At 56.9% G+C, this 11,780-nt stretch overlaps 1 protein-coding gene across 1 annotated transcript in view; it reads right to left on the reverse strand.

Annotated features, from left to right (window-relative positions):
• NEK6 (NIMA related kinase 6) overlaps positions 1–10,875 on the reverse strand; it is a 75,459-nt gene extending 64,584 nt beyond the window's left edge. Inside the window, exon 1 of the mRNA XM_037493209.2 lies at positions 10,774–10,875. The gene's annotated coding sequence lies outside the window, so the exon portion shown is untranslated. The remainder of the gene's footprint in view (positions 1–10,773) is intronic.
• Positions 10,876–11,780: the final 905 nt, after the last annotated feature.

The raw sequence follows: 11,780 nt of genomic DNA on the forward strand, positions 1-11,780 counted from the left end.
CCATCACGTGCCCGGCACAGGGCTCTGCTCACCTATACATGCTCAGCTATTGGTTCCTGGTGGTTTCTGTTTCAGCCTGACAGTTTGCAGGCTTCACCTTCCTTGCTGTGACTTAGAAAGCCCACTTTGTAAGGAACAAGGGGTCGACCAGTTGGAAGAGTGTGGCCATCCTGGGCTGGATCCTGGGCTACTCCCCAGTTGTGGGGTCTGGAGCTTATCTGACCTGCTCTGGGCCTCAGTTTCCCCTTGGTGACTTGGATCGATAAGAGTCCCATCCTCATGGGGTGTCTGTGCCCATGGAAAGGAATGACGTTAGCGAGGGGTTCGGCGCAGCAAGTGCTGAATAAATGTCAGCCGTAGCTTTCGTCCCGAAACCCCAAAACACCAAATTAGAAACCCAGACCTCGCCTCACACTTCCCGGGATGGCGTGAATAGGTTTTGTCTTTCCGGCATCTGCCACAGCGCTGCTCGGAGCCTGCTCTCTCCCCCCATTGTCATGTCGCATCAGTCCATAAATATTTAAACAACATGTCATCAGATTATTATAACATATGATCTATAGCACTGATGTGCTACAGTTCTGCACATTTGGGCTTCGTTTTCAGAATATCGAGACATAAAATATTTATGTATTTAGCCAACCACGAGATCTCACATTCTGTCTCAAAATGCTGGGTGGTGGCAAGATGCTGAACTGAGATGCGACGTGTGAAGGAGATGCCTTGTTCTCACGTCAGTTCCTGGGGCATCTGGATTGTTTCTGGTTTGTTTTGGAGACATCACCCCGTGGCTTGCAAATGGCGGCTGGCGGGGTTGTCTCCGCAAGCAGAGGTCAGAGACCACGAGCCCCCATCAGAATGGGGCCCGGGCCAGGGTCACCGGCTGCCTCAGCTCACATTTGCTGCTGCGCGTGCCTAGTATGTGCTCAGCAAACGTCCCTGGGAATGGAATGAAGTCACCTGCAGCCCACAGCTGCACCCCAACAGGCTGGCACCCAGCGGGGTTCAGTGCTATTTGTTCCATTTCATTCTATCCCCGGGGCCCAGCACCAGGCCAGGCACAGAGTGGGACCCAGCAAACGCTGTCAGATGAGCGGCAATTGAAGGAATAAACGCGTGACCAGATAAATCACTTAATTAGCTAATAAATTAATGAGGGATAATGACTCCCTGTTTGCTGGTCTGAATTACACCATGTGAAACCCCCCTCCTGAGAAATAAAGGCTCTCCAGTTACCCGTAGTGGGTCGGCAAAGGGGTTTTTCTGGGTAATTAAATATCCCGATTGCTAACATTAGCACATCACAGGGACCATATGTCCCAGAATTTTCAGCGCTGAGCAATTTCAAGGATGCTGCCCCCTAAGCCATTCGAGCATCCAGGAGCTTCTCACACACCAGCGACCAAGTAGCATCTTCCAAACTGCCTCTCCTGTCCCCAAATGTCACTACGATGCTTTTACAGACCGCTGCCCTTTGGGGGTTTGGGAATTGTGGTCATGTGCCCGGTGTATCGATGACGGATGTCTGAAGACCCGGGGTTCCATAAAAGTAGATGCCTGAAAATTGTTTAGTGTGGAGTTTCTTTGCATGTTTCCCAAACGCCTTATCGCCACCCACCAGAGCGGGCAGCCCTCATCCCTGTCCCTGGCCTCTTCAGACAAAAATCCCGTCCTCATTTCCCCCTGGGTTAGCCGAGGAGGCTGGCATTTAAAACAAACACAAAAGGCCGCTCAGATTCCGAGAGGAGCCGAACAAAGGAAACGCACGCACACTGAGTCAGGCACGCCAAGTCCACACTTGAGATCCGGGGGTAACTAAATCCGGCTGCATTTGCTGGGCCTGCCAACCACATGGGGTGGGCTCCTCTCCCCGGCTCCCTGTCTGCTTGCCATGTGGTGCCCACTGGCCCCGCCATCTGGGCATCTGCCCTGATGACCAGCCAAGGCCACACCAGCTAGGGCGTCCCTGTTTTTCTGGGCAGGAGAGGAATCTGGGGTCTTGCTCATTTGCCAGGCAGAAACGTCTGTGCCCAGAGGTGGGCTAGAAGGGCACAGCCTGTTCCTTTCCCTTAGCAACCCCCGCCCCCGGCCCCCGCAAGGCATGCATTCTAAAACATGAGTGTGTTGACAGAGAATGTTGCTTGAAGATGTGGCACCTCCTCACTCCAACCCCAGGCCCCTCCTAGATAGACACCAGGAGGCGCCTTTGCAGCAGAGGCAAAGGAAGGAGACCCCATAACTCCAGGAGGTACAAGCTCCTCTGGGGGTTAGTGCCTCCTGCTTGGAATAAATCAAGCATGAGTCTTTCTCTAAGAAACCCTGTCTACACAGGGAGGGGTTGGGGGGCAGTGCTCAGCTCCCTCCTGCCACTGGAGGGGTGAGGCGGGCTGCGGGGAAGAGCAGCACTGCAGGTAGTAAAGGGTTAGCAACTCAGACTCAGATGCACGGTGTGAACCTGCTCCCAGGACCCTGTCACTTGCCCACTTAAAACTTTCCATTCATTCCATATATATTAACTGAGCACCTACCACGCGTCAGGCCTGGCGCTGGGCACTGAGGATATAACTGTGGTCCACAGATCGAGTCTTTATTTTATTTTATTTTTTTAAAGAGGCATGTATTTTATTCATTTATTTATTTGTTTGTTTGTTTATACAAGCACTGGGTATAGTCAGAAGCGCGGGAGGGTGAGAGAATTCACCAGAGCCAGAGCGGGGAGCAGAGCAGGCAGAAGGACCGAAGGACACTGCTGAGGGGAGCAGTGGGCGGCAGGAGAGGTCTGCGCGCCATGCGGGATCCTCCTCCGGTGGCCGGGGAGCAGCCGGGGATCGAACCGGCGCTGCAGAGGCCGCGGGCAGCTTCGCAACCCAGCGCTCAACTGCTGCGCCACCGGAGAGGCCCCACAGATCGAGTCTTAACCCTCAAGGAGCTTACACTCTAGTCTGGGAGGCAGACATCAGGGAGGGGTGCAGGTCCTGCAGAAATGTAGAGCCAGGCTAGGGAAGGGAGCATGCGTGGAAGGGGGTGGGGAAAGAGAAATTTTGATAGGGTGGGATGGTGGGGTCCCTTTGAAGAAGGGACCTCTTGCAGTGTTCTGAATGAAGGCTAGGAGCAAGACATGGGGATGAGGAGGGACGAAGCGCTTCAGGAAGAGGGGAGAGCAAGTGCAAAGGCCTGAGGTGGGAGGATGCTTGGCATGAGGAAAGGTAAGAAGGCCGTATGGCGGGAGCTGAGTGAGGCGGGTGGGGAAAAAGACTGCTGAGAAGTGCGGCTACAGAGGTAGAAAGCGCCCACGGCTCCCACAACAAAGACAGAAGTTCACCCGGACCCTGGGGGATCTCAACAGCCTCTTCTCCTGCCATTTGTCCCTTGTGTGGCTGAGCATTCCTGACCTTCTCTTGGACAAGACATTGCTCTGTGCTCCTAGCCTGGCACAGGCTGTTCCTTCCAGACACTGGGTCCAGTCAACTCAAGGCCCATGGAGTGGGCAGCCTCTGCCCGCCCACTCTTCAGACAGGACCCCCCTATGCTATCCTCACAGCCTGACGCAAATGGGTCAAGCACCACGTATCCTGGACTTTCTGTTTCCTTGTCCATAAAATGGGCGTGGGGTGAGTTAATCCAGTTAACATGAAGTGAGTTAATCCAGTTAACATCCGTGGAGTGTCTGCTACTGAGGATCTGAAGGGACCAAAGGCTGAGGAAGGGGCTAGGAGCTCCTGGCCTCACTTTGCTTAGGGTGTCCCTAGGACCCAAGTCCTGTTCCTCACCCCACAGTCTCATGTACCCCCTCACCTATGGTCTACCTGCCCTTCACCCAGCGCTCGCAGGCCTCCAAGTCTCCTAACACCCTGCCTGGGACACCTCGAGTATCCCTCAAGCCTGGCTCAGACACGCCTTCTCCTGGAAGCCCTCCCGCCCCCAAGAGAGTGAGCTCCAGAACATGTCTCCAGCAAACTGCTCACAAGCATCTCCAATGTCTGTCCCCACCAGGGTGGGCTGCTGGAAAGCTGGGATGTGTTTCTTGAATGACTGAAAGGACAGTCACGAACCCGCCAGTGCAGACATGTCTAGTTCACACAGCCCACTCAGCACACCCCACCCCCAGCCCCACCCCCGGAACCTTGGCCCGACGCAAGCCCAGAGCGACCAGGGATCCAAGACTCTCTCGGGGTCTCAAGTCTTCCCATGTGTAAAATGAGAGACCTTCCTGCTTTTATTTTTAAGCATCAGAGCCTTTCCTTGTAAAGATTTTCCCCACACAACACGAGATTACCTCTACCTAGCTCCGTGTCACCTGAAAAGGACCGTCAAGCAGGTGCTCCCCACCGCTCCTCCCGCAGCCCTTGGTAAGCACCAAGCTGCTCAGATCTCCGGGGATTCATAGCTTCCGGAGGTTCCATGTACGCGCCTTGTCTTAACAATGACTCTTGGGCACAGGCAGGAGCAGACGCCCCTTCTCCCCACCCCCCCAGGGCCTCACGTCCCCCATTCTTGGCGACCTTTCAGGAAAGGTTCTGACACCTTTTCAGAATTCTAATCTGAAATTTGGTTTTCCAAGAAAAACCCTCCAAATGATGTCCGACAATCAAGGACCCCAGCCTGGAGCTACGGGGGCCTTTTCCAGGTGAGGCAGTGGAGGCCAGGCCCAGGTGAAGGGGCAGCAGCCGGGGAGTGCAGGGGCTGGGGGCCTTCTCCCCGCTCCACACATACCATGACAGAGGCCACAGAGGCCGCCAGGAGGGACAGCCACTTCCCAGGGCCAAAGATCTCTCCTTCCCCGGCAAAGTAAGCCAGGCTGAGGAAACCTCAAATGGCTGAGAAGGGGGTACCACACACTTGGGGACTCCCTCAGGTCTTGCTGTGCAGACCCCCCAGGAGGGCTCTGCGTGGGGAGGGGGTTGCTCGCTCACTCTGACCAAGCCCTGCCTGCCCCTGGGCCCGGGGCCACGACAGCCACTTCTGTCAGCACAGACCTCCACAGGCCGACGCTGTGTAAATAATTAACAAAACATCTGCCTTGCTTAATAACACGCCTCGGCTGACAAAGCTCTCCGTGCCTCCGAGGCCCTCCGACTCCAAGAGAAGACACCAAAAATGTATCAGGCTCACTTTCCTCGTCTGGTGGGGAGAGGGCGCGGAGGAAAACAACATATTGATTTCCCCTTTTTGGAGAAACTCAGGGGCACCCTGACATTTGAGTCCTGCCTCTTTCCAAATCGCCGCTGTCCCCACCCTGTCTATTTTGAGGGGCAGGATCATAGAGAAGAGCTTCAGTGGTACCCGGATGAGGCCCCTGAAGCCCCTTCCTGCCATGTTGCAGGAGACTGAAAAGGCTCCGGACAGAGACCACCTTCCTGACCGAGTGGCCCTGGGCAGACCCTGAGTAATTCCAGCGTCTTGGGCAGGGGCGGCAGCCACCTACAAGGTCGCCTTATGTGCTGAGCATTCCAAAGGCATTCAGGGCTCCCCTCAGACTTTATGGGGCCAGGGTGCTGTCCATTTTCCAGATGAGGAAACTGAGGCACCCAGAAGAGAACCGCTTGGTCCAGAGTCATGAGTCCCACCACATCCCCTTCTGTGCCAGAGCCCACGTTCCTGATGTCACTGCGAGTGCCTCCCCCACCCCGGGCCTTCACTGGGATGGGAAGCAAATCCTCCGGAATCCAAAGGTCCACGATACATAAACCCCGTGAGCAAACGCTCCTCTCTGGCTGTGAGTCTCCCGCTGTGCTCCAGGGCAGCCCGGGCTGCAGCCCTTTGTAAAGTGACTGGGGCCCTTTGCAGGTCTCTTCCTGTCCACCAAGGAACAGAGAGGGCAGGCCCTGAGGGGAGGGGTTGGGGACATATTCCAAGGCTGCTGGCAGGTCAGAGGGACAGAACCAGGCATCCACTAAGGACGCTCTCCTTTCAATGGCCCCGGGTCAAGCGCCCCTACCCCCATGTCAGCCCAATTTTGGAGTGTGAGGGTTAACAACTTAGGGAAAATGCAGGCTCTGCAGGCTCTCAATGGCAGCTTCCCTCCCCCTCCCCTTGTCAGAATTCCTTCACACTCTGTGGAATTCCTACATAAAGCCCCTTTTCTTTTCTGTGAGGTCACCACCACGCAGATGTCTAAGAGAAAGAAAGAAGGCTCCATGCAGATCAAGGGACTGGATGCCTTTCAGATCTGGGCTGGGCTACCTTTTAATTACGATTGCCCTGCGCTGCCCCCCTTCCACCCCCAGACTGGCAGGCGCAGCTACTGCTTCCAGTTGGGCTTTGTGGGGTGCGGTGATCCTGCGGGGGTGCCAAGAAGGCCTGGCGAGGAGGAGACAGGGCCTTTGCCACCAGACCACCCGGGAAGCTGGCTGTGGAAAGGTCCAGCAAGGGAGACAACGGCAGAGGCCGCGTATGTGGGTCTGGTTCCACACAAGCAAGTCCTGTTAGAGGGGCGGGGCGTCGACATGCTAGATCGCACTCAAGTTCCCAAATTGAACATCACAGGAAATTACACCACCCGCCCATCTGCCCCAATGTCAGCTTCTGTCTGGAAGTCGAGTCTGGGAAGGCGGTGGTGTAATTCAGTTTTGGCCAAAGGAAGAGACTGTCACCCAGCTCAGACAGGAATGAGGGAGGCCACAGGCCTGATTTTTATTTTTTAAACTAACATTTTCCCAAAAAGCCATCTTGTCACCACCCGACAGTCAGAAATATGATCACCAAAAACCAAAAAGCCCCTGAGGGTCTTTGGCCAAGCCTGGCCACCCACCACCTGCTCTTCTTAAAGCAACTTCACAGACACCCAGGAGGTGCCCAGACCCCTCCCCGCTGCTGTGCCCCCCAGCTCCAGGAGCAGCCTTCTCCCAGAGCCCTGCATTTCAGCCGAGCTGATGGCCAAGGAAAGTTCCGTGGATGTGCACACGGCTTCCTAAGAATGACGTCAGCAAAAAAAAAAAAAAAGATAAAAACGTGGAAACGGACTATTTTTACCTCCCCAAATCACAGGCCAGACGGGAGAGAAATCCATCAATGCCAGAAATGTGGTGGAGCCTTCATACAAGATCTATTATTTCACACCTTAAATTAACGCATTTCAAAGCAATTTGCAAATGTTCATCAATTTGCAGAACATACTCGAGAGGGAAAGAAATACCTTTTCCTTTGAACACCAAAGGACACTTGCAGGGCACCACACACCCCAAACCACACAGGTCCTCACACACCACGGCCCTTTCAAACAGTGCAGTTTAAACTGTGATGTAAATGGAAATGAAGGAGGATGAGAGACAGGCTGGGGACTGAAATGGCAAGTGACAAGAAATCTAAGTAGACATGGCTGTCAGCTCTGCAGAAAACCTGCAGGCAGGCCCAGGGAAGTAACTCCTCACCATCAGGGGTCAGAACGAGGGGCTGTCCCCAAGGCCGGTATCATAGCTTGCTCTCTCCCCATGCAAGCCTGGAGGTGCCAACTGCACTTAATCTCCATGACTCACCAGGCTCTGCCACTCTCCACCTTCTAACTCCCTGCCTTGGTATGACCCAAGAAGAGGAAGGGAACAGCCTTCTCTTCTTGCTGATTGTTTTGACACTTCCCTTCTGAAAGCAATCCTTGGCACTTCGAGAGGAAAGGAAGAAGAATGTGAACTGTGAGCCTTTCTATCTGACAGCTCTGGCCCTGGTGTGGGTCACCCACACCTGAGGGCAGCTCTGGACAAGGCGGAGGACAGCATCTTCAGGAAGGCTGGGGTCCAATGAGTTGCCCAGCGTTGAGGGAATCTGGGGGGCTGAGGGAGGGGCGTCTGAATCCACTTGTTTCTGAAGCACATGAGAGAGAGCAGAAAAGCACAGGAGGCAGACAGACTTGGCTTCGGGTTAAGACCTTCAACTGTGGAGTCAGAGTCGTGGGGTTCAATTTAGGTTAGGAATTTCAGGAGGGGCCTCCCTGGTGGCACAGGGGTTGAGTCTCAGAACTATCAAGCAATCTCCAGCCACTGCAGCATGAGTTCCATTCCTGGTCAAGCAAGGAGCTGACCCACATGGCACAGCAGACCTCTCCTATCTCTCCCGCTGCTCCCCTCAGCAGTGTATGTCGGTACACTGCTGTTCTGCTCCCCTCTGTCTCTGGTGAATCCTCTTACCCCCCAACTCTGACTTACACCCTAGTTCTTGCATGCATGAATAAATAAATCTTTAAAAAAATAAGAATTTCATGAGTCAGAGATGTGGGTTCGAATCCTAATTGACCATTTGCCAGTTTATGATCTGGCCTCTCTAGGTCTTCATCTTCCTCTCTGTATGATCAAGATGACAGTCCTGACCCAGCGTTTGGGCCAGGTGCTGGGCATACAGGGACGGTCACTTGCAATTTCGGTGGGAATACGGCGAGCTCGGCTCAGACAAGCCTGGGTTCAAATCCACGATCCGCCGCCTGTTAGCCGACGGTCTTCAGTGCACGAACTCATCCACCTCCCAGCTTTCTCACCTGTGGAAGTTCCTGTGGCGTCCTGTCGCGAGTGGGCTGAGGAAGGCCGGCACTTCAAGCACCAGGTGTGGCCCATGAACTAATGCTGCTCACATGATATGACTCTCTCTCTGCCTCTCACTCGTCTCATCCGTAAACTGGGGATGACAACCCCTGTCTCACATGAGAGTTAAGTGAGTGGATGTGCTTAAAGCACTCAGCATCCAGTCTGAGCACCTTCAAAAGCCATGGGTGACCCCCCTCCGGGGCCAGTGGAAAGAGGGTGGGCTGCAAAGTCAGGGGTCCCGGACATAGACTTTCCCGAGCCTCAGTTTCCCTAAGCGTATAAAAATTAAACACCATTCGGGGTAGCATAACCATGGGGAGGAAAATCGATGCCGGGAAGACTTCCCACCGACAGCGGGTGCCCCATCAATGGGCCTGTCCGCCCCTTGCTCTGCTCCTTCCTTGCTCAAAGCCACCACGGTGCCACCTGGCAAAGCCAGCAACTCCATTTCTTGAAACCTGAACAGCCCTAAACCCAGACCAACATGGGCCGGTGCTCAGGCCTGAGACTTTATTTTGAGATAGAGACGACTTTTTAGTCATTTCCGAAGCAGTCGGGACAGCAGCCTGACAAACCACAGGGACCATTTTAAATCCTGGGCCTTTTCTTCTGGGAAGTTAGGCAAGAACCTTCCCAAATGTTTGCCCGTGGGGCGCTCTGCCAGGGAGTGACTCACCACAGCTCCCCACAGGCATATTTTATTTAGGGGTGGGGGATCGAGGGAGGCAGGGGAGGCAGCATTTCCAGCAAACTCAGAAGGGGGTTGTTTTGTGTTTTTTTTCACTTTTAGGACAAAAAAGAAAAAGAATGTGGGTCTTTTTTGTTTCCTTCCAGGTTTTGTTTGCTAAAAGAAGACGTCCAAGGTTCACTCGAAGCTTGCTGTGCTGGGAACAGGCGCTTCCAGCCGGCCCTGCATCCCTTTCAATGAAATTCTTCTTCCATTAATGCCATGGGTTTTAAATGTGCCTCCAAGGTTCGCTGCGCACACACCCAGCTCCTTAGAGGACATTTTCCCCTCAGAAAGACAAGCTGAATTCTGACTATTCAGAGGAACTCCAGAGCCCCAGAGTTTCCAAAATTTGCTTAAAGCAATTAAGACTTTCTGACTGCAGTGATTTTCAACATTTAGAAAGCACAAAAAACCTGTCAGTCAAAATTGCAAGGACAGATCTTGGAAGATGGCATCCTGAGCCTGCTGTGATCAATTTGTTACTGTCGCGGGGGCTCATGCCCGAAGCCCAGGCTCAGCACAAATAAATGAGATGAATATCCATTACCTAGCCCAGCAGCCAGAGACAGACCCCGAGATAAACAGACAAGAGTCCGGGGCCCCCTGGCCTCACCAGGGTTAACGTCCCACCAGGCCCTCCAGGGCCAGAGAGGGAAGAAGGAAGCCAGGCCACGCAGAAGGGTGTTTAGGGAGAACGGAGCACAAGCCCCCCAGTACCCGAAGGAGGGGTTTCTTCCAGCTCCACCACAAGCCTGGCCCAGCACCCGTGTGCCTGAACCCCCAAGGTCCCACTGAAGCCTGTCCTCCTGCCAGTCCCAACAGGACTCTGTGGGTCTGACCCCAGACCTCTCATTTACCCAAAAAGGCCGGGAACCCAGAGTGCCCACAGCAGGCCTGCTTCTCTCCAGGGGCTCCCTGGCACTGGGGTCATGGACAGACACATCACACAGGGAGGCCTGGGGGGTGGCAACCGGGATCTTCAAGCTCCAGGGTGAATGAGCGCGCGCGCACACGCGCGCACACGCACACACACACACACACACACACACACACAGTCACTCTTGGACATGCATCCACATGGGCACTTTTGTCCACTTAGGCTCATAAACACGCACGCAGACAGCTCACTTGTGAGCACACACACGTGCACACACTCCCTGGGTCCGCACATAAGCGGGCTCTCGCAGGAGAAGCACCCGGGACGCTCCTGGGGCGCACTGAACCCTCGCTGCTGCCGGGGCACGCGGGATCCCGCCCCGCGCCGGCCCCCCAAGGCGCACCCGCCCCGCGCGCTCCCGCGGCCCCCCGGGGCCGCCGGCCACGCCGCCCGCGCGGACACACGCGGCGCACACGCCTCGCGGGGCACACGCGCCCGGGCCTCACGCGCGCGCGGCGCCCCAGCCCGGGGCCTCGGGCGCGCGCGCGGGCACGCGCCCCGCTCGGCCGGGCGTGGGTGGCGGCCCCGGGTCCCTCCCCGCCCCTTCCCCGGCCCGCGCCGGCCCGCGCCGGCCGCCCCCGCCCCAGGCCACTCACCGCGCGGGCGGGCTCGGCTGCCGGTGGGAGACCCGCGCGGGGACCGCGGCCGCCGGCCGGAGCGGTGGGTCCCACACGAGTTGGCGGCGCCGCGGCCGCACGCTCGTCCCCCGGTTCCGCCGCCGCCCGCGCCCGCGCCCGCGCCCGCGCGCCCCTCCCCGCCCGGGGCCGCGCCGCCCCCTGCGCTCGTGCGCGCCGCCGCCACGCCGGCCGCGGAGGGGGGCCCGGCTGCGCGCGCCCGCGCCCGGACCCCTCCCGGGCCTCGAGAGCGCCCCCTTCGCGTTTCAGAGATGGGGAAACTGAGGCCCCCTCACTCACGCGGCGGTGGGCCCCCGGTGCCCTCTTTTAGGGCGCTTCGTTAGGGCTAGGGCCACCGGCCAGCCACCCCGCGGGCCCCCGCGCTGCCCCCTAACGCTGCTCCTGCGCGGCTCTGGCCACACTCGGCAGCAGTTGCCGTGCGCCTGCTGAGGGCGAGCACCGGTGGGCGCCACGGGCTCCCCGGGCCGAAAAGGCTCTGCTCGCAGCCTCGGGCGCCAGCACCACCTCTCCGAGGCTCTGCACTCCCTTTGCCCCACAAGGCCAGCCTGAGTGCAGAGGCCGCTGGGGAAGTCAGCCTCCACGAAGAAATGCTTAGGCCGCCGAGAGGACAGTGTCTGTGGGGCCCAGCAGCCCGGCCCAGCTGCACTTCCTGAGTACAGCAGGCTCTGGACCCGCAGTTCCTGTTTCACACTCGCTGCTTCTCCTCTATGTGCAAAGCTGTGTTCCCCAGGAGTGTGGGGGCCAGGACTGACATTGCCTGCCCACTGCCGAGCGTGGTCACCCTCCCGGCCTGGGAGATGCCTGCTGGGCCTCCGCTGACCTGGGGGGCAGAGGGCCTCGGTGGACTGTGGTCTCTGCCCAGCAGGTGCCAACTCTCCCCAGCAGGTGCCAACTCTCCCCTTGACGCTCTGCCTGGTAGCCGTGTCTGGGACACACCTGCCCGAGGGAGGGGGTTGTGTGCTACTTTC

The sequence above is a fragment of the Talpa occidentalis genome, unplaced genomic scaffold (assembly GCF_014898055.3).
Source record: "Talpa occidentalis isolate TD23 unplaced genomic scaffold, MPIMG_talOcc4v2.1 talOcc4.7, whole genome shotgun sequence".
Classification (NCBI taxonomy): Eukaryota; Metazoa; Chordata; class Mammalia; order Eulipotyphla; family Talpidae; genus Talpa; species Talpa occidentalis.